We start from the raw sequence: 27,021 nt of genomic DNA on the forward strand, positions 1-27,021 counted from the left end.
CTTCTTTTTAACACACCTCAAAAGGCCACTCAGCTCTTCCAACACCAAAATGCCTTCTTATTTAATAATAGACATCGAACTTACTTTATTTTACAGTAGGTAATAATTTTAGAAACCTATTTACTTACTTGAATATAGATCAGAAATTGGGCATCGGGTGGCTCACATTTGTAATCCTAGTTACTCAGGAGGCTGAGATCTGAGAATTGTCATTTGAAGCCAGCAGACAGAAATGTCTGTGAAATTCTTGTCTCCAATTAACCACCAAAAAGCCAGAAGTGGAGCTTTGGCTCAGGTGATAAAGTGCTACCCTTGAGCAAAAGAGCTCCAGGATATTGCCTAGGCCCTGAGTTCAAGCCACAGGACAGGCACCAAATAATAGATGATAGATAGATAGATAGATAGATAGATAGATAGATAGATAGATAGATAGATAGATAGATAGATAGATAGATAGACAGACAGACAGATAGATAGACAGACAGACAGATAGATAATACAGAATGTAAGTAACATAACTTGCACTCAGCTATAAGGGTTGTAGGAAAGACAGAAAGCCAATCTGAAGTGTCAATGACAAAACTATCCCTATTATTAAATATTTTGGCTCTGTTACCTATCCTCTGAGAAGGAAAAGAATAGAGTCAACATTTTAGACACCATCTTGGTATTTATTTCTTTGAACGAACTGTTTCCTGAGTTGTGACCTAGGAACTGGGACTATTGGAGGTCATAGCAGCATGCATAAGGTAGAAGATAAATACATTACAGGGGAAACTATTGGCTGGAAGATATGATTATTCACACACTTCCTTTAACTTTAATATAACTTTACATTCAGATAGGTTGGAAACTACAAGTGCTCTAGACTTATTGCCCATTGTCTATACCTCATGCTTAATACTCTACAATCTGACTTCAATTTCCTAGAAATTTCACTTAAAATGATTTAGTCAAATAGTACTTGGTTTTCCTTTAACAATCACATTGCACATTCCTTACACCTCCCCTTCACCCTTTCTCTTCCTCTCTCCCTCTTTCTCATTCCTCTTTCTCCCCCCCCACCCCCCACCCACTTTTCTCTCTCTGCCTTCCTTTGACATTGCATTACACTCCATTCCATTGGCCTTTCTCCTATTGACCATTCCCTGGCCAGAATTCTCTTTGTCTGCTCATACCACACACACTGATACTCCCTGGGATCTTCTCTTTGGCTGTCTTCTCTTCCTGAATGATCTCACCCCTGCTGTGGCATCAGCCATGACTTGTGCTTGGATGAGTCCCAGCTCTGTCTTGGGGATACAAATCCCTACAGTTCTCTCAGGAGCAACCGACTTACATGCATGACTTCCTATGGTACATTTCCACAGTATGGTCCCAAGAAAACTTGGCATGTCTTAAACTAAACTTACAACATTCCCTCCTCCTCCTCTGTCCCTGCTTGAATATATCCCCGTTCCCATTCTATCCAAAGTGAGAAGTGTTGGGTTCATCTTTGACTTATCTACTTCTACCCCACATCCTGTGACTCACCAAGTTTTGTGGATATATCACTTAAAAATGTTTTTGCCTTTTTCACTTTCTTTGTACCCATACTCATTGTTTTACTCCATTTAAAAGTCTGTTCCAATCTGTGGTCACTCTGCCCCCCAACTATCAAGTTTTCTACTTAGGACATTGATTTAAACTCCTGACACCCTTGGATACAGCTGGAATTCTTTCGCTTGGCGAAAAAGATCCTCCATGATTAGCAGTTTGCTTCCTTTCTAATGTCAAACATTACTTCCTTTAGTCATTCTGACTAAGATTTGAACACAGGACTTGGAGCTACTAAGCTGGGGCTCTACCACTTGAGCCGTGCCTCCATCCTTGTACCTTTTTTCCCCAGTATCAGAGTTCAAACTGAGGTCCTTGCTCACAGCTGACAATCTATGACTAGAGCCATACCTCCAGCCTAGATTTTGACTGGTTGATTTAAGTTGGAATCTCATGGACTTTTCTGTCTAGGCTGACTTCAAACTGCAATCCTCTAAATCTCAGCCTCTTAAGAGGAGCTCTGACTACAGGTATGAGCCACACTATGCATGCTAAGCTGCATATTGTTTGGGTGGGGGGGTCTTCCTTTATTTCTGTGCTTCTGCACACATGCCTTATTTTGCATGTCTTTCCCAGCCTCTCACAGCTAGCTCAAACATGTCCTTCATTCAGATATCACCACATCTGAAAAACTTAACAAATAATCTGTTTGGGCCATTGTCTTATTTATATATTTGTCATTCCAAGTAATTGTGCTTATCCATCTTTTGCAATGATTAATCTGCTTTAAAATGGCAGATCTTCATACTCTGTGTGTATGAAGGAAATCTCACCTTCTTATTACTTCTTAAAAATGCAGACAGACCATTTCTCAACCCACAAGGCATGGATGAGCCTTGGTACCATGCTATTTCCAATCTGCACCCATCCATGGAAAGAGAAAATTTGCCCACATTTTCTCAACTATTTGCCTAGGCAAGTTTGCCACATACAGTGGTGCAGGTTGAACAATCCATACAACAATGAAAGAACCCATGTGGAACTCCCATTCCAAATGCTCTTCAGCAGCAAATGATCACCTGAATCTACAATGTCACAGTCTGCTACTTCTGTTCCTGCCACATTCCATGAGTTAGAGTGAGGTTATCTAGCATTAGCCCTTGTGGTCATCTTTTTTAGGAAATTTTATTTTGATTGGCAAATTGGTCATCCTTGCAAGAGGCAGCAACATGCAAGAAGATAAAACAAACAAAACAATGACTTATAGTCTGAAGCCTGTCAGATCTTATTTTAACTTAACAACCTCTTTAATTTCCTAATCCTTATTTCTCTTCTTCATTGGATAGTAACACTTACTTTACAGGAATGTTATAGTAATAAATCAGTTAACATGCATAGTCTATCTAACATTGATCCTGACAAGTTTATGTTTGCTCTTTCTCCCTGTTAATCATGCAGACTTTTATGATGCAAGGTCCTGTCAATCAAGGTCTAACAAGACTCACAACAACCATCACCTCAACAACACTGTTCGGCACCTACCCTAAACTGAATGTCTATCACCATAAGGGTGCAAAAAACCAAAAAGGATATTCATCAGAAATTCTCTAGTTATTTGTCCTGGGTTAAGTCTGAGAAATTTCAGTTAATATAATTGCCATTTACAGTTTTTGTTTTTGCTGGAATTTACTCTTATATTGTCTCCCTATTTATTCACTCTTTTTCTTTTCTTCTTTTTGCCAGTACCAGATTTGAACTCAGGCCCTAGCACTTATTCAGCATGCTTGCTTGACTTATACTCTACTATGGCTCCATGCTTCAAGCCTAAATATTTGCTAGTTACTTTGAAGATGGAGTTTTAAGGACTTTTTTTGCCTGGGCTGCCTATGAAATAAGATCTTCCGGATCTCAGCCTCCTGAGTAGCTATGGTTACAGGCATGAACCCCTGGTATCTGGCTTGTTTGCTTTGTTTATTGTGTTAGTTCTCAGCAGATATCTGCTTGTTTCCTTTAGCTACCATTATTTCTCTCTCTTCTTATGCTGTTAAGAATGTTGGTATTGATTGATTGATGATTGGTGAAATGGGTAAGGCTAAGATTCTCTTATCCACAATAGGTCAAGTTATTTGAGAATAATCTAAAAGCAAAAGAGCCCCAATCAGAGATTCTGTAAAACAATATTCCTAGGATCCACAATGGCACTGGGAACAGTGGACAATGTTTGCATATTTTGTGGTAGAGTTGGAAGCATATTTTAGTGGCAGATGGAATGTACTTCCTCTGTGTAAAGAATAACTTTCATTCCTTTGAACTTACATTCCAGGTGAATCTTTGAATAATTCACTTGAGAAAAACATAACAAGGTTTGTAATAGTTAAACCTTCTCAGAAGAGCTCAGTTTAATGTCTCCTTGACAAAACACACTGTCATCTGGAAGGAAAACTAACCTCTGTTAATACCCAAAAGGTTGTGCTCTGGGAAAAGAAAAGAAATCAAGATGAAAACTAAAGCATCAAGAAAGTAATTCTGGGTGTTTCTAGCTAGTTGGATTGCTTGTACCAGCTTCAGTTCTGATTCCACACTTGGCAAGAAGAGACAACAAACTCAGTAGAAAGGATATATATTTGCTAGGATAGAAGAGATGAGCTGGAATCCTTTCCTTAGCACAGGGATAATCATTCAGGCTGTTTACAGATATCAAATGTTTTACTTAAAGTTAGTCATGGTCTATATTGGGCCAATGAAATAGAAGCACAAGTCACATGAGGTACATTTCAATGGCCAATTTAAGAGCAAACACATTCTCCTTTCCTCTCACCATCCATTGTGATGGTCAATACTCCAACGATAGTAGCTGTATTAGCCTGGCCTCACACTGAGGGCCATGACAATGTACTCCAGGCCTCCCACTGGTTCCTCAATCCCATACCCCACCAATATGAGAGAGATCTAGACTTCCATTATTTCAGGTCCCTAAGGGTCAGAGGTTCTTCGTTGTTGCCTCATAGTCCAGTATATCCTATTGGACATCCGCCCTCTCTGTGGATTATTGAGTACAATTCCTCTTTGAATATAATTTTCTCATTTCAGATCTGGAGATAACTGTAAAAATAGCTACTGTCATCCAAAGACCTAATATTAGCACATAAACATTAAATCCTCTTAACAATGGCAATTCTTATCCTTGACAGATCTTTATTACTAAGAAGAGAGGACTCGGTCTTCCCAGAGTGATTTGGAATGTATTTCCTTTACAAGGTCTGGCTTTGAGTTAAGAAAACAGTCCCAAAGATAACAAAAAAAAAACCCTCCAGTGAACTGTATTATCATGCTTTCATTCAGAAGCATAATACACTCATTTACACACATTATTTAATGATGTCAGAAACATAAAACTAAATATGGATGAAGGCCAGATCCAAGATCTATACCCCACTGACCACCTGACCATGAGCTGATTGAGCAGAAAAGCGTTCTGTCACAATTTTCTCCTCCCCAAATCTGAGTGGACATTCTATCACTTGTCAGAGTTCTAGGTTGCAGATTACTTCACCATTAGGCAGATTGAACCTCTTCCATGAGGCACAACTAGCCATCCCTCCTCAATGCATGCACTCATTTTTTAAAACATATATATATATATATATATATATTATTTTCTTTAAGTAGTTGTTGAGTTGCCATTCACCAAAAAGGTTTATTAAAACAGTGCCTCTTGATCAGTGTCACCTCTTTCAACATTCTCCCCCATCCCTTCCATACCACCCCTTCCCTCACTTTGCTTAATATTTAGATATTTGGCACCCACTTCTTTGTATCCTATGTGAATGTCTGTGTATGTGTATGGACTTGTAAGTTTCCATGCCATTTTCTTTTTAGTAAGCAGTTCCTTCCTAGAGAGGATGATCACCACATCAAACATAAATCATTTTCCACACCCAAGAATCTCCTACCCATGAAACAGTCTTGCTTCTTATTTTTAAATTTCATAATAGATCTTCTTAGAATTCTCATCCCCTGCTTCAAGTCCCATCTCTTGAAATAAAACAAAACACTCCGGTTTTCTCTTCTGCAGATTAGAAGATCATCATGCTGACTTTTTTGAAAAGTCACTTATTTACTTATTATTATTATTAAGTAGTTGTACAATGGGGTTTACAATTCCATGAGTCAGATGATAAGTATAATGCTTACATCTCCTCTTCCTTTGTTCTCCCTCATTTTCTCCACTGCCTTCTTACCCTCAAGTTACATGGTTAAATTTTTATATAATGCACATTGCATGGGATGACTCCATTTGCTCACCCTTCTTCCCTCTATTCATCATGGTGATGGTTTATCTTCAACTCTCTTCATGGACTCTCCTATCTCATTCCTTATTCTTTATCAGACCTATAGTTTTCATTGTCAATCTTAAAACATTGACCTATAAGGGAAAAACAAAGGAGGAGGTAACAATGCTTGATAGGAAATGTACTCATTACCTTGCTCATGTAACTGTAAGCCCTCTGTACAGTATTTTTACAATAAAAAAGAATAAAAAATTGACCAATTTTTTCAAGGAAAATGTATTCTTGTTAGTGGTATAAATTCTGTCTCTTTTGGTAATCTTGAGTTTTCTCGTGCTTATCAAGGTTTCTGGCTCATTTTAGGGGTTTAGTGAGAACAATTGTGTCAATGTAGGACTATGAGCCATACTTTAACATGGTCCACCCTAGTTCCTCTGAGACCACATATTTCTTTCATGACTGCAGACCTCCTGTGTCCCACCAATGCTCACTGCCACTTCCTTTCCTGTGTGTGACACAGGAAAACATCTATCTGTTCTCTGTATCTTATCAGAGCAGTAGACTCTGGATGTGAGGCTACACTCAAGTTCATCTTCCTGAGCATGCTACGCAGCTACCTCACTGACCTACTCATTGCAATACCCCAAAGGACTGTCTTAGTACATACTACCTCCCTGGATAACTGGATGGGAAGTAAAGCTCAAAAATGTCAAGGAAGTCTGTTTCCTACCTCCTCCATACTTGCCCCATTACACCTCCCACCCCCCCTGCCACACTGAACCAGCCTTTAGCTTCTGTCTTCTGGCCCCTTGAAGAGGCAGTATGTTTCTTTTTGCCTCAACCATATTGTTTCCTCTGCCTGAAAGGGTTTTCTCTCCCTCACGTTTTCTCTTCTTCATCTAGTGATCCTTGAACTCACCTGCACACACCCCCACCACAGCAGATTTTTTTTAAATTTCATCATGGTTTGGAACCATGCAGAGACTTATGCCCATTTCTAGGTTCTATGAGAGAAGGAAGCTTACCTTTTTTTTTTTTTAAATCATGGCATGGTCCCCAGTGTCTAAAAGAGCAGTGGATGTGTAGTGGTTGTTAAGAACTATGTGTTGAAAGGGCTGGGAAGGTAGCTTAGTGGTAGAACTCTTGCCTTGCATGCATGAGGCCCTGGGTTCGATTCCTCAGCACCACATAAGCAAAAAGAAAAAAGCCGGAAGTGGTGCTGTGGCTCAAGTGGTAGAGCGCTCGCCTTGAGCTGAAGAGCTGAGAGACAGCGCCCAGGCCCAGAGTTCAGGCCCCACGACCAGACCCCTCCCCCGCCAAAAAAGAACTATGTATTGAAAGAATATGTAAGTGTCTTTATTTTTTGCTGAACTCACAAGCTCCACGAAGGAAGCATATATTTGTTTGCTCTCTGTGTGTGTGTGTGTGTGTGTGTGTGTGTGTGTGTGTGTGTTTTCTTTTGTTTGTTTGGGGGCGTGAACTCAGCTTTTTTGTTCAAGGCTAGTACTTTACCAGTTGAGCCACAGATGTACTTCTGGCTTTTTGCTGCTTAATTGTAGATAAGAGTCTCATGGCCTTTTTTGTCCAGGCTAGCTTTGAACAGTGATCATCAAATCTCAACCTCTTGAGTAGCTAGATTTATAGACGTGAGCCACCAATGTCTGGTCAGCATGTGTTTAGTTTTTTGTTTGTTTGTTTTTGCAGACCATTGAGTCCCTAAAGCAAGACCTACAGAGGATCTACCATAAAGCAGGTACTCAAACAGTATATGAATAAATAAAGAAGAAAAACAAGGTAAGAAAAAGGAATAATAAGAGAGAGATGTAACTAGTAATAGCACTCATTTACACTCAGAACTATCTCCATTGGGACAATCAATTATATAATCTCCTTAATCATATTTCATTAAGGTTTCGATTGTTTTTATTTTATTTTATTGTAAAGATGCTGTACAGAGGGGTTACAGTTACATAAGTAAGGTAATGAGTACATTTCTTAATGAACATTGATATCCCCGCCCTCATTTTTCTCCAACTTTTCCTCTTCCCTGACTCCCCTTCCGCTCCCCCACCCCAAGTTGTATAATTTATTTCCAATTTACTGTCTTGTGAGTATCACTGTTGCATTGATTCACCCTTTGTCCTTTGCCACGCCATTTTTTTATTTCCCTTCCTTTTCCCAAATCAGATAAGCATATATACAAGACACAGGGTATCAAAATAAAAAAGAGTGATGACAGGAGATAAGCCAAAGCCGGGGTGGGAACAGAAGAAAAAAGTTTTGTGTTTTTAATGTACTGCTTCAATTATTTTAGGCCAACGAGCAAGGAAGGTATTAGGACTTGGAGATTTCCCTTATCTCTACAAAGGAGTCCAAAGGCAATCAAAAAGACAGAACCATTCCATATTTTATGTTTCCTGAAGAATCTCAAAGGGTCTCAGAGTGGGTTCTGTAAACAGCTGCTCTGGAAACTTGCATCTGGTCTTTGTTTCTTAGTTACACTGATAGAAAATTAAAACATCTTCAAAACATTCCCCTACCCATTAAACATACACATGCACACACACACACATAGATGAGAATGCATACCCCTTTGAATATACACAAAATATATGCTCATATTATGCCAGAATAATTGCACAAAGATGCTTGTTTCCAGGTATGGATATAGACACTCTCAACGTATGAATATGATGTGGCAAATATGCATATATATGCACGTACATATGCAAATAGATGCACATTTGACAATATATATAACAAGCATTTATTAACATATGAGCATGTCCATTCTTTTATTCATGCATCATCCATTAAGAAAAGATATATTGATTGTTCCCTGTGTGTCGGGGTCTGTTCTAGATGCTCAAGTAAACAAACCAGACAGATATTCTACCCCCAACCCAGACACACAAAACACAACAAGTAGTTATATTTCAATAGGAACACTGAAAAACAGTAAATTAAATGAAGTTTTAAGTGGTAGGTTGGAATAAGACAGAATAAGAACATGGGCTAAAATGAGAGTTTGCAATTTTACAGGAGTGATCTACTGTTTTATATAGATTTCATTAAGAAGCTGGCATATGGGCAGGGACTTAAAGGAAGTGAACAAATAGTTTATATCAGATCTGATGGGAAGAGTGTTCTAGATACAGGAAACAACCAATGAGAAGATACTGAGATGGGAATGTACCTAACATTTATGGGAATAGTTTGGAAAATAAGGACAAAAGGGAAAGATATTAGAGCAACAGATAATGTAGTGAGAGATGATGTGGATCATCTATGTGCTGTACAATGTAGAGGGATTTTATACAATTATGTATATTGCTATGCATGCAACATACGCATACTTAATGTTTTCCTTTTGTGTTTTAAATGTATTCTTAATCCTATACATGCTTTATTCTCTAAATATATGGTATAAACACATGGAAAAATAGAGAGAGTATATAATATTCATGGGACAGTTTGTGTCTTCTATAAGTCCTAACTATGGTAATACATCATATGCATCCATTGTGCAAGTGAATATACTCATGGATTATGAACAGAATCCTGTACTATGTGTGCATGTGTATTTATATGTTACACTGTTTTGCATACCTACCTCTAGTTAACATCTGCATCACTTCAGGTGAACAGAAGTTCTCTTCAGATACCAAGTAGAAAGCAGGTACACATGCTAATCTTCCTGAGACTTCTTCCTCCATCTCAAGCCAGAAAGCATTGGCACTGAAAGCGCAAGCAAATATCAACAGAATTCATAGACAATGGATCTTCAGTCATGAAACTAGAGAAAGCACCACAGCCATGATCATCTGATTCTGAAGCCCATTTAAGAGCTCAACAACACTGATAAATTACTGGTCCTATTCCAGTGTTCACTCACTTACCATGGAGTTAGAAGTGCCAGCCTATTTTTATCACATCTCACAAGAGAAGTTTTTTTTTTTCTTTCCTGTATGTTTTTTAGTTCAACTTCTTTCAGGCAAATAAATTGCTGATCCATTTAGATTTTAATTTGAGATTCTACTCTTAAAGACCTTGTTTATGGGGTGAGATATGAGGTATGGTTTTAGATTTTTCATTTTCCATACTTGCCAAAGTTGTAAACCTAAAGCCAAGTTAATTAAAGTCAATGGAGAATGTATTTTTTTATTAAAGTTGTCCTTTCTATTGATTTTCCCCTCTCATACAAATAGTACAAACTTGGTTCTCAAAATAAAAAATACTATAGAGCAAAGAAAAGAAACAATCAGACTCTTAAGATGATTTTGAGACACCAACATAGGATTACAGAGATGGCTAAGATTTCAGAAGTGACTAAGCTGGCAAGATGATGACAATCTAGGTCAGCTAAGGACAGACAGATCCATCTATGTGGCCTAATGTCCATGAAGCTAGACTCCCAGGTACATTTGGCTTATGAAAGCTATGTTGGTTTTTTCACACTGCAACCATAGATGACTGTTTTAACAGGTAGTTTTTCTTCTCGATCTATTCTCTAGTTTATTCTCTCGATCATTTTCTATCCAAAAGCTAAATACACCTTCCAAAGGATTAATTTTGGTGATATCACTTGTGGTCTCAGAGCCCTCAATGACTTCCTCTAACCAAGGGTCACAGGATAAAGTTCACAGGATAAAGCCAATAAATGATTTATTGTTGTAAATAAAGTTTTATTAAAACATAGCCATGTTCATTTGTTTATGGATTTTTTCCATGGATGTTTTCTCATAATCAGCAAAGCTGAGTAATGTGACAGAGACCATAAGGGCTGCACAGCTCAAAATATTTACTCTCTGGCTCTTTGTAGAAAGAATGTGCCAATCCCCACTCTACCCCATTTAATAAGAATCATAGTCTCAGGCTAACATTAGAAAACAACTACAATTTGGCTTCCCACTTTAATTACTATGCACCTTCTTAATATCACCCATATTAAAATCAGTTTGGTCTATTTGATATTCCATCAAACACATAATAGCAGGATTAAATTGATCCTTCTGGCAATATCACCACCCCCGCTCCCCAAACCTACTCAGAAAAGAACCGATAGTTGGATCAGCAATCTGAGTTTTCCATGATGGGCGTCATTTCCATAACTTTTCCTCTTTATCATGATTCATTCTAAAAATAGTATATGACCAATGTTAGACCAGTAAGATATCATTCTAGACTTTTGAGGGAACTATTGGGAATGAGAAATTCTTTTTTCTACTAGGTTCTTAAGTATGCCAACTATAATTTAGCACTGGGAAATACTATCGTGGGAATTAAACCAATACAGAGGGAAGCAAAGCCAAGACATGGAGAAAGAAAAGAATTCATTTCTAAAGGTATATTTTTTTCAGGTACCCAGGTAAAGCTATGGCTGAAGCTAGACTGCTCTCCTACTCTCTTTTACATAAAGTGGAAAGATGTCTCATTTTTTGAGGCAATTTGAAGGACTTCTGTCACTTGCAGTTGAAATAGTGTTGATGTAAAGACGGAATTTAGTATCTTCACGTTTCTGCTCTATTCTCTTCCTTTGTGTATACCTTTTCCCTATGTCTTCCTGACACTATTTAATGGAATGTTGCATAAACTTGTATGCCATCCTTGCTCAAGAGCCATGCTAATCTTCTCTGTATCGTGCCAGCTCTGTGATACATGCTGCTGAAGGGCGAGCCTAACTGTATTTTATTCAGCGTAAAGGAGCTATCTCAAACCTCTTCTTTGTAAGAACTCCCTGACCTCTAAATGAAATAAAATCTCTCTAGCTGTTGAGTCTCACAGCATCATCTGATGCTACACCTTGTACCACATCCTCAGCGCATGAAAAAGGGTGTTGAATACACAAATACCTGGTGTGGAAACAATAGTTCCTTTAATCGTTGTATTGCAGGTGGTGTAGGCAAATAGGAAGTGCTTCCGATGGAATCTCATAAAATTAAAATAATAAGCCTTGTGCTGGTGGCTCACACCTGTAATCCTAAATACTCAGCTGAGATCTGAGGATCACAGTTGGAAGCCAGCCTGGGCAGGAAAGTCTGTGAAACTCTTATCTCCAATTAACCACCAAAAGCCAGAAGTAGGGCTGTAGTAGAGTGCTAGCCTTGAGAACAAAAGCTCAGGGACAGTGCTTAGACTCTGAATTCAACCCCAGGACCAACACAAAAGATAAATCAATAAAATACTATTTTTTTAAATTTTGAGTTAATGTACATTTGAAATATGGGAGGTTTTTGTAATATTTCCATACATGCATACTGTGCACTTTGAACATATTCAGACTCTTATTCCCACTACTCTCTTCTCCCTCCTCTCTGTCAAATAACATTTGGTGGGCTTTATCATATCTCTGTGTGTGTGTGTGTGTGTGTGTGTGTGTGTGTGTGTGTGTGTGTGTAAAACACCCATCCTCTCACTCCCCCAGTATCCTCTCCTTCCCCCTTTCCTCTTCTGTTGATCCCTTCCTAGGTCATCTTTCTTGGGCTAAAGATCTGGCTCAAGTAGTAGAGTCCTTGTCCAGAGCAAACATTGAGGCCCTGAATTTGAACCCCAAATATCATTCAAATAAATTTTTAATTCTGATTTTTGCAATAGTATTGAATTTTCAGGAATGTTATGAGGCCAATGCCAAGAACTCCTGTGTTCCCTTTAACCAAATTTTCTATTGTCTGCATTTGGCTATCTTTGAGCTCTCCCCTTTAAGGCATAGTCACCATATTCATGCTCAAATTGCTCTGGTTCTTGTCTAAGTCTCTCTTATAAACAATATGTGTAAACTCCAAACAGACACAAACCTTCTCTAGCAGAAACCCAGTGCACTTACTCAGCTTTGGTGAGCAATATCAGTAACAGAGCCACCCTTCCATTGACATGTCCCATGATATGCTCCCAACAATGTGTTTTCTTCCTTCATAGTCTGGAATCCAATTTAGCATAGTGCATTGTGTCTGTTTAGCTCCTAAACTCTCTCTAGTCTTCCTTGTACTTGATAGTTGTGGATGGCACATTTTTCAGCCCATCTGATATTCTTTAGCTTCAGTTCATTCCATATCTCCTCATGATCAGAGTCAGAGCGTATATTCTTGGTGGGAACATCATAGAGACAAATGTTTCATTCTTCTTGATGAATTTCATGGAAAAGCACCTGCTGCCACCCTATGTCACCTGCAGTGATGGCCACGCTCAGGCTCCTGCTCAAATAGTTTTTGCTGTAACAGCTAGATGCTCCAAACTAATATACTATACTTCAGCAAACCTCTATTTACTTTAGCAATTATTAATAATTCCTGTCTGAGATGACCACCACCAAAATGGTGTCCAAATGATAACTTTCTACATTCAACTTTTCTCCTTACACTCATCTTTTCTCCCTACATTTATTTATTCATGGCATTTTACTGAAAGAATGCTGCTTTCTTTTGCTCCCACATGCCTTCCCTCCCATCACCTTCAGAATAGACTCAAGGATTCCTCTTTTAAGCAGCAGGTGGTAATCTGTTACAGTCATTATTTACTTTGATGCCTAAACTGTCTTAGATTTGGCCAGACTCCTATTTCCTTTCAACTTGTCCCCATCCTCTTTCAGCACTTTCCTACTTTCTGGTTCCAAAAAAATGTTATGGGCTTATGTTTTTCCTACCCAAGCCTTCATTCAAATCAAACATTTTTCCATGGGACCTTGGTTCTTTTTACTGAAAAATTCTATTTGGAAAGCAAGGTATAAGAGCTGAGTGGTATCCTGCTACAGGAAGATCATCATTTTCAGATGACTGAGATAAGAAATATGCGTGTATTTACACAGTAATACATGTGCACAACATATAATCATCTGTATGTATCTATTCATTTCTACATATAAATACAGACATATATTAAAAATGCTATGAGTTTATTTATATATCTCCAACTGTCACTTAACACTTTGGATTTCTTTCTAGAATTCCCCTTTCCATATTTCTAAATCTCATCTCTAATTATGCTCTGATATCTTAACAAATTGCCTTTGTACCAGATAGCTGCCCAGGTATTCAAACTGCCTTTCTGGTGCCCAGGGTAAGGGATACCCTGAAACCAGTAACTACACAAAACCTTCACAAAATCAGGAAGTGAATATATCTCTGTTCGACTTTGTCCTTGTCAGGAGAGCCTTCTTAACTGACCTTATAGGCTTCAAAAAATAATGAATAAAAAAGTATCACCAGAGTGTCTCTGAGGGTCTGAGAAACAGGTGGTATATAATAAATTCAAAGGGCAATTGTTGTTGCCATATAGAAAACCTGTTCCCTTCCCCTCTTGTTCTACTCTGGTGGAGACTATTTTGGAGGTTCACTGCTGTTCTTGGGATTTTCTAAACAAGTAAAGCAACTAAATATTATATTAGGTGAAAAGGCATCAGTCAAACTGAATTACAAACAACTCTCAACCTCTGTAATTTTAGATTGTTTTCTTTAACTTTAAGAAAATGCAGCATGACAAGGGCAATACACATAAACCTGTCTTGTTACATACATGCTGCAACTCTGGAGTCACATTAGGTGCTTCATTTATGGGGAAACCCCAGATCAAAACAAAAAAACAAAAACAAAAAACCTCCAGAAGTATCCAGGTGACCCTCCCCACAGATTGTTTTGCCTTTTCTTCAGTTTGCAGCATCACAGAAAGTGATACTCCCTCCTGATAAATCTACTGTTTTGATGGAAATTGATTGGTTCCTGGAGGTTTCCAAGAATGCACCAAGTGGCTTTTTCAACAGCACCTAAAGCAGTTAAGTGGAGAGTCAGGACCCAGAAGAAGTGTCTACCCATTCCATTCATCCAACAACTGTTTCCCAGCCTCCATATGGAAGATGCTGAAACAACTATTATTTGTGTCTGGCTATATTTCAGTTCATCAAACTGAGGGACATAGAGTTATAATCTCTGGTTCAAGCCCTTCCTGGGTCCATATAGAATAACTAAGACAGAAGAATACATAGAGATCTTGTCTCATCATTTTATAGATAAGAACATTGTATAGGTGAAATTTCTCCAAAACAAGTCCCACTCAACCATGCATTACTCCCTCTTCCTCTCACAATTTTCCTCCTGCCTTTAGAAGCTATGTTTTGGCTAAGGGTCAGCTTTGGTTTTACATTTCAGCATATCATCCTGTCTCCAAATAATTTTAGCTGAGAGAAAATGCCACAGTAAGCTTTACCTCTCATTCAGCCCCACACTGCACGCCTTGCTTAGTGGAAAGTGCATTAAAATGAGACTAATCCTGGCATTGCAATGCACCATCTGGTTGGATCTCTCCACATCCCTAAACCTTGGTCTCCTCATTTTTGAAATGCAGGCATTGGATTAGAATATCCAATCATTCAACAAACAAGTATTTAAAAAAAATTAAAATGTGCCACCCATCTAATTTATGATCTTGGATTCTTTACCAAACCTATCTTACCTTAGTTGTCCTACCAGAAGAGTAGAGAATCACAGGAGTACCCACATCATTGCTTTGTCATAAGCGTTAAATGAACTGACCACAAAAAGTACTTACAGCAGTGATTAGTACATAATTCTCTGAGTTTGCTTGCTGCTATTACATTATCATCATCATCACTACTATTGCTATCATTCCCCAGTTCCTGCTCTTGACTTTGGCTATTTCCTCTGCCTGAGTTGACCTTGCTCTCATTTGCAAGTCCAAATTCTACCCAGGTATTCAAGAACAAGTTCAAATTCTTTTCTTCTCCGATTCTAACTAGCTCTTTCCTGATCCATGGTGTTAGCATCATAACTTTACCCACATGAATGTCACGTGAGTGCACGTATTACTACTCCCTCTAAGTTCCTTAAGTGTGGGATTCCCATTTGATTCATTTTCTAATCCATGTGTCCTGCACAGGACTCAGTTAATATTCACTGAATGGATGATGTACAGCCTTGCTTAAGTAGCAGGCCTAAATTGATGGTATAAATGGTGTTGATTTTCATTGTAACCAAAATGCATTGTACAGCTGATGGTGTAAACAAAAATATACTACATTAATAATCTCAAATTGTTGTTCAATCCACATTATCTTTGGAATTTTTAAATGTGTGCAAATATGACTCTTACCTCCCAAATATTCCAATTCCATAAGTTTCAATGAAGAAGTAATTCATGTTTAAAGGTTTACAGGAAATATATATGCAGCGGAAATAAAAAAGCTTACCTATGTATTACCTTTAACAGCTTTCTCAAGGTTTCCTCTCCCAAATAATGATTAATTTCGATGAACAAGCAAGTAGCTTCAAAGGTTGTTGGTCTTTTTATGTTCATCACAATTAATGTCTCCTTTCCACACTAAAGAATCTCAGTAAATGATTCTCTTTAGAGGGAGCATATTGGAATGAACAAGTTGCTCAATGAAAAGACAGGTCCTGGGATAAACTTAAACAAATATGTGCAAAATTGCACTGTATGCTTTTTGTCTCTCTGGGTTTTAAATCCCCATTTTTAACAGCATCAATTATAACAGCAGCATGAAGCCTATATGAAAATATTGAGATTGACATGGCTCTTCAGCATGACCCCACCACGGTAATGCTACTTGGCTTTGCTAGATCTCAGTCTGCCAAGTAAATATATCTTGAGGGGGCTGGGAGTGTGGCGTGCTTGCCTAGTATGTATGAAGCCCTGGGTTTAATTCCTTAGTACCACATAAGCAGAAAAATCGGAAGTGGCACTGTGGCTCAAGTGGTAGAGTGCTAGCCTTGAGCAAAAGAAGCTCAGGGACAGTATCCAGGCCCTAAGTTCAAGCCCCAGGACTGGGAAAAAAATTATTTAATAAAGATATCTTAAGGATATCTTGGACGAAGCCTGAAAAAAAAATATGCGCTTAGCAGTGCCTTTAACATATAGGAGCTTTTCTACATGGTTTAGAGGCAGAATCAACAACTTTTGTAAACTTAGTTCTGCCATCAGCCCTTTCTCAGATGCTAGTCCTCATTAGTTACTTCTGTGTATTTTGATTACTAAAAAGTGACTGCTCTCTCCACTTCACCAGGGGTCTGTAAGATGGATAACAGCAGGTATTATAGATATTTACATCTGCAGAACTGAGTACAAAGACCTTATTAAGTTCTCACTGTTGGGATTGGGGTACTAGGAATTGAACACAAGACCTTGTACATATTAATCAAATGCTTTATGATTGAGTTTAACCCCCAGCCCTGTTTTAAAACTTAATGTATAAGCATGATTTTCAGTGTGTTTATTGAGATACTTAGAACAAATAAAGATTTTAATGAGGAAAAGCAAGTGAATGGACTATAAACAAGAAAAATCAAAGCCAAATGCATATTATAAAAACTAATTAAGAAGGAATGATAATATATTTTCCTTAAAATTAGAGCAAAGACAAGACATGAGAAGACACTGTATAATTAAAGTTTCCAGAAATATAAAAAATAACAACAACAATTACAATAATATCAGGAAGCCAGCATAAATTTGAATAAATAATTTTAGTAGTCTATGTTTACACTATATTTGGAATATATTTATACTAAAAATGCAATATTTATCAAAAATTCAGCCTTATCTAAATGTCTTATAGCTCACCTGCAATACCATCTATAATTAGGTTCAACATACACAAAACAAAAGAGCTGAACTGGTGACATAGGGGAGACTGAGATTTCTCCACATATATATGTATGTATATATGTATATATATATATATATAAAATAAATACTATATGTATGTATAATACACATATCATTTACAATATGCATATATACGTATGTTATATGTATATATTAATATAATATGTATACATAGTATATTATATAATATTATATAATAATCTATTAATTATATAATAATGATATATTAATTAACTATATTAATTGTTATAATAGCATCAATTATTATCCAATATTATATTAATTGACTATATTGATAATTATAACATATTATTGTATATTATATATAATATGTGTATACACATACACAGCAACATACAGAAAGAGAGAGATGATTTTAAAATATGAACTCACATTGCCTGTAGGAGCTGGGATTTACCATAATTTTCACTCTGAGAAATGGAAAACCAGAAAAGCTGATACTGTAATTTGAAGGCCTGAGATCCAGGAACACCAGGGGCAGGAGAAAATGGTTTCACCATCTCCTTTTGGGGCAGTTAAGCCTCTCAACAGATTGGAAGACACCCACCTACATTTACTCAGTCCATTAATTCAAATGCTAACCTATTCTAGAAATACTCTCACAGATACACTTAGAAAGAATGTTTGACAAGACATCTTGGCATCCCAAATGCCAATCGAATTAATACATAAGTAACCATAGTGCCCTTTACTATCTCCAAAGGAAGGATATGTGAAGATTTGTTTGTATTTGTTCCTGTGATCATTCTCTGGAATAAGTTCCATTTCACTTGTTTATGGTTTATGCATAATTAATTAATTAATAGATTTCCATTGTTCTTTAATACTGAACATTAGAATCATGACTTCGAATTGTCTGGCCAGTACCCCAAGGGTTGAATCAAAGCTTGAGACGTTTGGAAAGGAAATGCCATTTTCACTCTCTCAGCTTCTTTGGTCTGTCTGTTCTCTCTGCGCTTTCAGACATAGGCTCAGTTAGCTGCCGGTAATCTAAGTATAAAAACAATTAGAGCAAATTGGCAGTGCCATTTACTTGCATATCCAGCCAACTCGCCACGTGCTGCCAATTTTCCTTCTCAAATATTTTTCATATCCATTTCATTTTCTCTAACCACCCTGCCATTGCAATGGGCCAAACTCAGGCTTTCCCATCTGAACTATTGCCACAGACTCTCAGTGGCCAACCAGCCTCCATGCTCTCTAACCTGTGATCCACATTCCATGCTACCGTCAGAAAGAGCATCCTAAAACTCAGCTCTAAATTGCTCAGTTGTCTTTACTGATTGCCATGTATCTTCAAAAAGAAAAGAGAACTCATGTGTATCTTCTAAGGAGGGCTCACCTTAGTGACTTCATTTCCACCTGACTGCCTCTTTTTAAGACCTTGTCTCCAAATACAGTCACATCCTGTGATCCTGGTGATTACAAGCTCAACTTTTGTAGATGGAAGGGGTACAATTCAACCCATGGCATCATCCTTTTGGCCTCTTTCATACCTCCACTAGCATCCTTTGCTCCTTGATCCTGACTTCTACAAATAGAATTCATTCATTAAAACCTTCTACTTTTCTCCTTCCTATTCACTACTTTCTTGTGCTTATCTTCTGTTACAACCTTTATTTCAATGAATCATATCCATTTGTTTCCATCTGTCTCTCCACCTATCCTTCAGGGCAAAGATGGCCTAATTTGCTTTTGTATTCCAAAGGCCTACTACAGTTCCTGGCATACTGTAGATTAGTTAAATGTTTTGGAAAAATAAATTAGAAAAGATAAGCCAGAGGGAATGATAACTAAGCAGAATCCCTAGTGAGAATTAAAAGTGATCCAAATGAAGAAAATGAGGGGCCTGTAAAGAAATATGGAACATTTGAGGAACTGTTAATACATTATATATTATATGTTAAGATGGAAGTAATATATTTTATAGTATATATTTTATATATATGCTATTTATTATAGCATATGTTATATATACTATATATTAGTATATATGTTATAATTGTATTATAATTATATTGGTATTTATATTTTATATTAGTATATATTTTATACTTATATATAGTGTATATTATATATACTGCATATTTTATACATAGTATATGTTTTATATATATTTGGTATATAGATAATATATTTTGATATATTTTATAAATAACATATTATGCTATATTATATAATATATATTTTACATATTATATATTATACCATAGTATATATTTTACCTATACTATATAGCATATATATGCAGTAATTGTATTATATATTATGTAGTATAGATAGTATAGTTAAGGTTGAAGTTATAGAAAATGTGCTTAGACATGCAAGGACATAAAAGGACATGGTATGTCCATATCGTGTTATATCTTTGGAAAGTTTTGAAACACACATTTTTTTTGGGGGGGGTCCAGTCGTGAGGCCTGAACTCTGGGCCTGGACGCTGTCCCTCAGCTCTTAAGCTCAAGGCTAGTGCTCTACCACTTGAGCCACAGCGCCACTTCCGGCTTTTTGCTTATGTGGTGCTGAGGAATCGAACCCAGGGCCTCAGGCATACAAGGCAAGTGCTCTACCACTGAGCCACCTTCCCAGCCCCATCTTTGGAAAGTTTTAAGTAAGAAAATGAAATGGTCATATTGTCATATTTGCTAAGCATAATATTAATGTTGGCAGCAAATAATGATAGATTGAAGGGAGCTAAAACTACGAGCAAGCCTCTGAAGTATCTGCTGTCCTGGATTAGGCTAGGAATGATAAAGGATGAACCAGGAGAAATATTACAAAGATTGAGAGAGGGTACAAATCACAGTAATATGTAGACTGTAAAAGTGAATAAACCTGATGCTTGATTAAGCAAGAGACATGAAGTAATGAAGGAGAGAAGATAAGTCTGATTGATTGGTTGGATGACAGAGGTTTCAAAGACAGAAGAGAAACACATGGTAAAGCATTTAGGGGTAGGGTAGGGTAGAGAGCAAGAGGTAGTGAAGGACAAGAAACTGAGTTGAACCACAGGATATACACTTGGTCATTACAGGCAAATGGTCATCTCAATCTGGAACTTGAGAAAAGTCTTAGAGATGCTGTTACTGAAGTCATCCTTACAGAGAGGAGAAAATGAGACCATGGGACTAGAGCTATAGCCTAAAGAAAGAGCTGGGCATCATTGGCTCAAACCTGTAATCCTAGCTACGGAGGAGACTGAGATCCAGAGAGAGACTCTTGGTTCAAATCCAGCCCACACAGAAAAGTCTGAAAGATTCCACCTCTAAAAATAATTAGCAAGAATGTTGAGTTGAAACCTCTTTTAACAACTAGTTGGAGGTAATTTTTTTTATTTAAGTAATTAAATAAAATATTTAACAGAGAAAAAAAAAAGAACTAACAAAAGCCAATCTGGAGATGTGGCTCAAGTAGACAGTGCCAGCTGTGAGCAAGCAAGTTGAGAACTTGAGGCCTTAGCTAAGTTTAAGCCATGGTACTAGTGCCAAGAAGAAAACAGTAGGGAGGAGAGGGAAGAGAAAAGAGGGAAGAAAAGAGAAGAGAGGGGAGGGGAAGGAAGGGAAAAGAGAAAAGGGAAGGGAAGTAGCAATGATGGAATTCTGGGCTTAATAGCAGCCCCTTCATTTCTGTTCTGCTGCTTGGAAACCATATATTAGAAAAGCCACAAATTTTCCAGGTCCATATTGAATGCTGCCATCTAAGAACAGTTAAGTTGATGGAAATAAATGCAATTAAATTCATGGCTTTGAAGGTTAATGAAAAGTAAAAGAAAAAGAAAAAATCATTTGTTCAACTCATTTTATTCCATTTATTTATTCTAATTTTTGTTTACTATTTTCTATTATAGTGTATTTAAATATATAATCATTAATTCATAATTTAAAATTAGAGTTATAATAAGTAAATTAAAACCAGCACGTAAAGGTTAAAATAAAAATTTGCCTCCTCAAGGCAACAATGCTTGATAAGAAATGTACTCATTACCTTGATCATGTGATTATAACCCCTCTGTACAGTATTTTCACAATAAAAAATTTATTTAAAAAAATCTACCTCCTCTTTCCACTGTTACAAGTAAAAATCTTTACTCGGTAGGGAACTTATACAATCATCATATAATTGAGTGAGCACTAAAATCCACTTTTAAGAGACAAAAACCTGGAGATCATTAATTTATAAACATACCACAATCGATCTCTATTAAGAGTCGACCATTTATACATTCTAGTTCATCAAGCTACATACTGCTATTCCTTCTATTCACCCTTGTTTTGTTATTGGTGGTGGAGGTCGTGGGGCTTGAACTCAAGGCCTGGGCCCTGTCCCTGAGCAATTTTTGCTCAAGGCTAGTGCTCTGCCACTTTAAGCCACAATGCCACCTCAGGTTTTCTGGTAGTTAATTGGAGAGATAAGTATCTCACAGATTTTCTTGCCTGGGCTGGCTCTGAATGGTGATCCTTGGATCTCAGCCTTCTGAATAGCTAGAATAACAGGAGTAAGCCACTGGCACCCGGCTCATAAGCATCTTAGTCTCCTTCACTGTCACCGTGTAGCTGTCCTTGCAAACACAAAGAATTCAGTTGACAAACTTGCTTTTCCTTATAGTAGATAAAGGCTACAAGGCTAATTCCTCTTCTTTATGTATGTTATGTGAACTGGAATTGGGGTTTGAACTCGGGGCCTCACATTCACCTTAGCCTTTTTTGTTCAAGGTAGATGCTAGACCACTAGAGCCATATCTTCACCTTATGCTTTATGCTAGTTAAATGGAGATAATAAGCTCATGGGCTTCCTTACCTGGGCTGGCTTTAAACCATGATCTTCAGATTTTATTCTCCTTGAGTAAGTAGGATTATAAAATCATTGGTACAGTTTCCTTATCAAGTTCATCTTTCTACTTCCAATGGCTATCATATCACAATGTCTCCAATCTAAAAGACCTACTTTTCCATGCTTTACTGAGGAAATAATCAAAAAGAAAGTCAATTAGTGTACCAGGAACATTTATTGGGATATTATCTGTCATAGAAAGATAATATCTCCCAATAGGAAATGAACTTAGTAAATATGCAACAGAATTTTATGCAGCTCTGAAAATGGCACCTTTATGAAGAAGGAGCTAGGGTGTGTAAAGATGGAGATAGTACTCAATTATGTCTCTACAATAATCACATTTATGTAAAAATGTTGTCATATGGACCATGATGTTACCATAATTCTCATAAAGACATTTTAAATCAGAAGCTGTGATTATCTTTTGAGTTCCTATGAGAAGTGATAAATTCCTCAAAACACTTGATATGATATAGGTTCTTTTTTTTGCCTCTGTGCCAGTCCTATGGCTTGAACTTAGGGCCTAGACACTGTCTCTGAGCTTGTTTTTTCTTAAGGCTAGCACTCTACCACTTGAGCCAGAGTGCCACTTTCAGCTTTTTCTGAATAGTTGATTAGAGATAAGAGTCTAATGGACTTTCCTGCCCAGGCTAGCTTTGAACTGTGATCCTCAGATCTCAGCCTTCTGAATAGCTATGATTATAGGCATGAAGCATCAGCACTTGGCTGATATCTGTTCTTATTACTACCAACTTCTTCCTCCTGAGTGTGTGTGTGTGTGTGTGTGTGTGTGTGTGTGTGTGTGTGTATGTGTGTGTATGCTAGTACTAAGGTCTGAACTTAAGGCCTGAGTGTTGACTCTTAGTTTTCATACTCAAGGCTACTGCTTCATCATTCGAGCCTTAGCTCCACTTCTGGCTTTTTAGTAATTAATTATTGATAAAAGTCTTACGGACTTTCCTACCCAGGCTAGCTTCAAACCATGTTCCTCAGATCTCAGCCTCTTGAGTAGCTAGGATGACAGAAGTAAGCAACCAGCACCTACTCTTCCAATTCTTTTAAGCAATGGGCTTCCTCTATTTTCCATCTCTTGGCTTCTAAGAGAAAACAGTTTATTCACCCCCTTCTTGTATATTTTCTCATAGTGACTCAGGACAGTGGCTGAGCATCACTGTTGATCGTTAACTGGATAAGATGAATCTGTTTGAGCCATCTCTTGGACTGAAATTGCACCATGGTAGGATTATAAAATGGACAAGGACAGGCCTTTGTGGCTCTCTCTTCTCCCTGTTAGCTCCAGCTCCTTTAAGTCTGCTAACACCAGCAAGCTCCCTGCATCAGAGAAAAGACTTGAAGACTCACTTAAATGATTGACCTATTTCTGGGCTTTCTGTTGTTGCAAATTACAAGAATATACTGTGTGCATTTTCAGGTAATTTGATACTATTACCTTAAAACTCGCTGGTTCCACCTCCCCTTTCCCTCCCCTGTTCAGATAGAATATCTGACCTTTTCCCTTGGTAGGCTGCTTCTCTTTTCCAGGTAACTGATGATGATTTTATACCCTGGATGATAATCAATATGGAGAAGCTGTCTTTATTGATTTGGATAAAACCACCAATTATGGCTATTTTGAACAGAGCTCAATGGGATTAGATGTGATTACAATGGCGATGGGGTGTGAGCCCATCCACACCCAGAGGCTGTCGTGAGGTTGTTACAGAGAAGATACAAATGGGGGCCCATACCCAATGTGGACACTGGGTACCTAAGTGGACACTAGCCACACCCCTCAGAGGACAGAAACTCCAGATTAAACTACCTAGCCATGTGCATTAGAATTTAGAACTCAATGGACCTGCCTCAGACACAACAAAGAGAACAGAGAGAAGCAATGGCCTACCTGAGTCCCGTGAAATCAAAGACAGCAACATTTCCAAGAATGTGTGAATTTCAGACAAATCAGCATGAATGTCAGGAGGTCCTAACCCATGGGAAGGTCCTGATCACCATCTGCACAAATCTGCATCCTTATAGAATCACTGCAACCTTCACTGACACCTTCCATTATCTTTAATTTAGTGGGGGCAGTTCCATATCTTAGTGATTGGAAGCATTGACTTTGGTGCTGACTGACTTCTTTTTTAGAAATACGACTCCGCAAATTACTAATCTTTTCAGTGCCCTTTGTAAAATACAGACAATAATGAAAAAAAAATCCTTATACTTGCCCTTGGCCTCCATCCCTACCTTTCCATTTTCACTGAAAAGGCACTGGAGTTGGAGCCAAAATGCACATCTCTGCTTTCTATAGCAAGCTATGTTGTCTATGCCTTCATCATCTGCAAAAGTTATATGATCTAGCAAGTGTGATAACCCAGGCCCCTGCAAAGTGTTTTCTTTAATTATTTATTTTCCTCTCAGTTTCTGGGCAGGTCATCTGGAAACTATCATAACCATCTAGAAACATGTATTTCTTCCAGCCATTGAGGGTTAAATGAGCACAATAAGGTTGTAATAATGACACCAACTACCTGAGTTCTACTCAGGGATTGATTCATCCATCCATTCATTCAAGAAGGAATTACTGAGCATTTACTCAGCAAGGAAATGTCCTGAACACTGAGTAAATATATGAGGTCTCTGATATAGGAAAGCCTATAGTCCAATGAATAGGGAAAGATGCTGAACATATGCAGAGCAAATCAATTGGCACAAAATCAAATACAATAGGAAAAATAGTAAAATACAGGGGAAAAAACTAGCAATAAAAATGGAAACAGCAAATAAATAGAACAAGATCCTCAGTGTGCTCTGGGAATGTAAAGCAGGGTTATGCAGCCAAACGTGATTCGAATATTGGATATTGGAGAAGAAAAGAGTGCTAATCGATTAGATTGTAGCTTTCTAAAGAGATGAGATTAAAACTAAGAGCTGGGAGTCAAGAACAAACCCTTCCAATGAAGTTCAGAGCAGACCTACAACAAGGCTTTGAGGAGGAACAGGCTGGTATGTTTGAGAAACACCAACCCGGAAAGCATGAAACCAAGCATAAGAGAAGAGTCTCCTTCAGCAAAACCTGAGTTCCCCATCCCCTCCTGAAATCACCAACTCAATTTCAAGATTCTCAACTGATGCCATAAAACACATGACAACCCCTGGCTCCTTCACAGTGACTCTTCAGTGACATCAATATGATCGCCAGCCTCGCTGTCCCTGACATTCTTGATACACCACACAATTTCACAATGGTTGGCAGAGTACAGCCTCTTCCTCATTCTCCTTCCAAGCAAGGACAAAGATGAATGTTCAGGGAGTCAAATATTACTGCCTGGGTCTCTTGTATTCAGCCTACAGAGCAGTCTTGATTGTCATTTCCTCTGCCAGCCTCAACTGAGTAGAATCTGTTTACATGATGATATTTCCAGTACATTTAAACTACCCTAGGGGTGACCCCTTTGGTGAGCTGTCTCACCAATCCTAGAGTCTAAGCCATTTAAAAAGATTGGAGGGGCTGGGAAGGTGGCTCAGTGGTAGAGCGCTTGCCTTGCATGTCTGAGGCCCTGGGTTCGATTTCCTCAGCACCACATAAGCAAAAAGAAAAAAGCCAGAGTGGCGCTGTGGCTCAAGTGGTAGAGCGCTAGCCTTGAGCTGAAGAGCTGAAGGACAGCACCCAGGCCCAGAGTTCAGGCCCCACGACCGGACCAAAAAAAAAAAAAAAAAGATTGGAATCATGTTCCGTTCTATGGCACTCTTCGTTTTTCTAATGGAGCTTACCAAGCTTGGGGTCTGATGGTTCTGGGTTCAATCCTTTTCTTTTGGTGTAGACTTGAGCAAAGGTTACAATTCCCCTGTGCTCATCTTTCTTGGATTACAAAGCACCAATATAGAGTTTACCATATAAGAAGACACTTGGTAATTATTCTTCATTGTTGTTACTTCTGAATCAAAATATGCACCTTTACTCTCTTCTTTGAGCAATAGTTCCTGCCTCATTTCCTGCAAGTCAAAGGTATGTTTTATATTCTCTGTGGTTTGGACAAGATGAGACACAGCCAAAGAACCAGCCATCAGCTGGTTTGTTGACCTACTCATTCCTTAATTGTTGAGTCACTGATTTCCTCCAAAGTGGTTTCTCACTCCCTCATGTAAGTAGAAGCCTGAGCATCTTCCCAGCCTGAATTTGCAGAAGACACACGGCCTAGTTCCTTTCACTGAGTCCCTTAAAAGTACAGAAAAACACTAGAACATCTTTGATTTCTTTATATACTTGGACTTGCATTAACTTCATGGTGTCAGAAATCCAGCATGGAAAACCCACTGAATCCTCTTACTCTTTCATCTTGCTTTTTGTGTGCTTTTAGGTTACAAAGAATACTAGTCTATTTTGCTTTTGCAAGAGAGCTCCTTACAAAGGTTGCAAGCTTTTTCAGAACTGGAAGATAGAACAATTGAAAAACTCCAAGAGGGACTTCTGACCTATCATTTAAAGCTGAATTGTCCTCTCTGAGACACAATGGTGGTCTCCGTTGCATAATTTAGACCCCTCCTGGCTTGCACTTACGTCTGCTGTACAAGAAGTATAGCTTAGCTGGCAGCAAAGCTAAAATGTGCAATAGGCTCTGCGATGGTGTTGGAATAGGACTGATGAGAGAAAATTTTCCTTCTGATGCTCTATCCATTCTGACACCAGTCTGGCATTTAGTGTAGC

General features: G+C 38.0%; 1 non-coding gene across 1 annotated transcript; it reads right to left on the minus strand.

The window, feature by feature from the left end:
- Positions 1–11,395: 11,395 nt before the first annotated feature.
- LOC138822414 (U6 spliceosomal RNA) lies at positions 11,396–11,504 on the minus strand. Its single transcript, XR_011370442.1, has one exon. It is a non-coding gene; the product is annotated as a U6 spliceosomal RNA (small nuclear RNA).
- Positions 11,505–27,021: the final 15,517 nt, after the last annotated feature.

This window comes from Dipodomys merriami, unplaced genomic scaffold (genome assembly GCF_024711535.1).
Source record: "Dipodomys merriami isolate MVZ:Mamm:240054 unplaced genomic scaffold, mDipMer1.0.p SCAF_11, whole genome shotgun sequence".
Taxonomy (NCBI): domain Eukaryota; kingdom Metazoa; phylum Chordata; class Mammalia; order Rodentia; family Heteromyidae; genus Dipodomys; species Dipodomys merriami.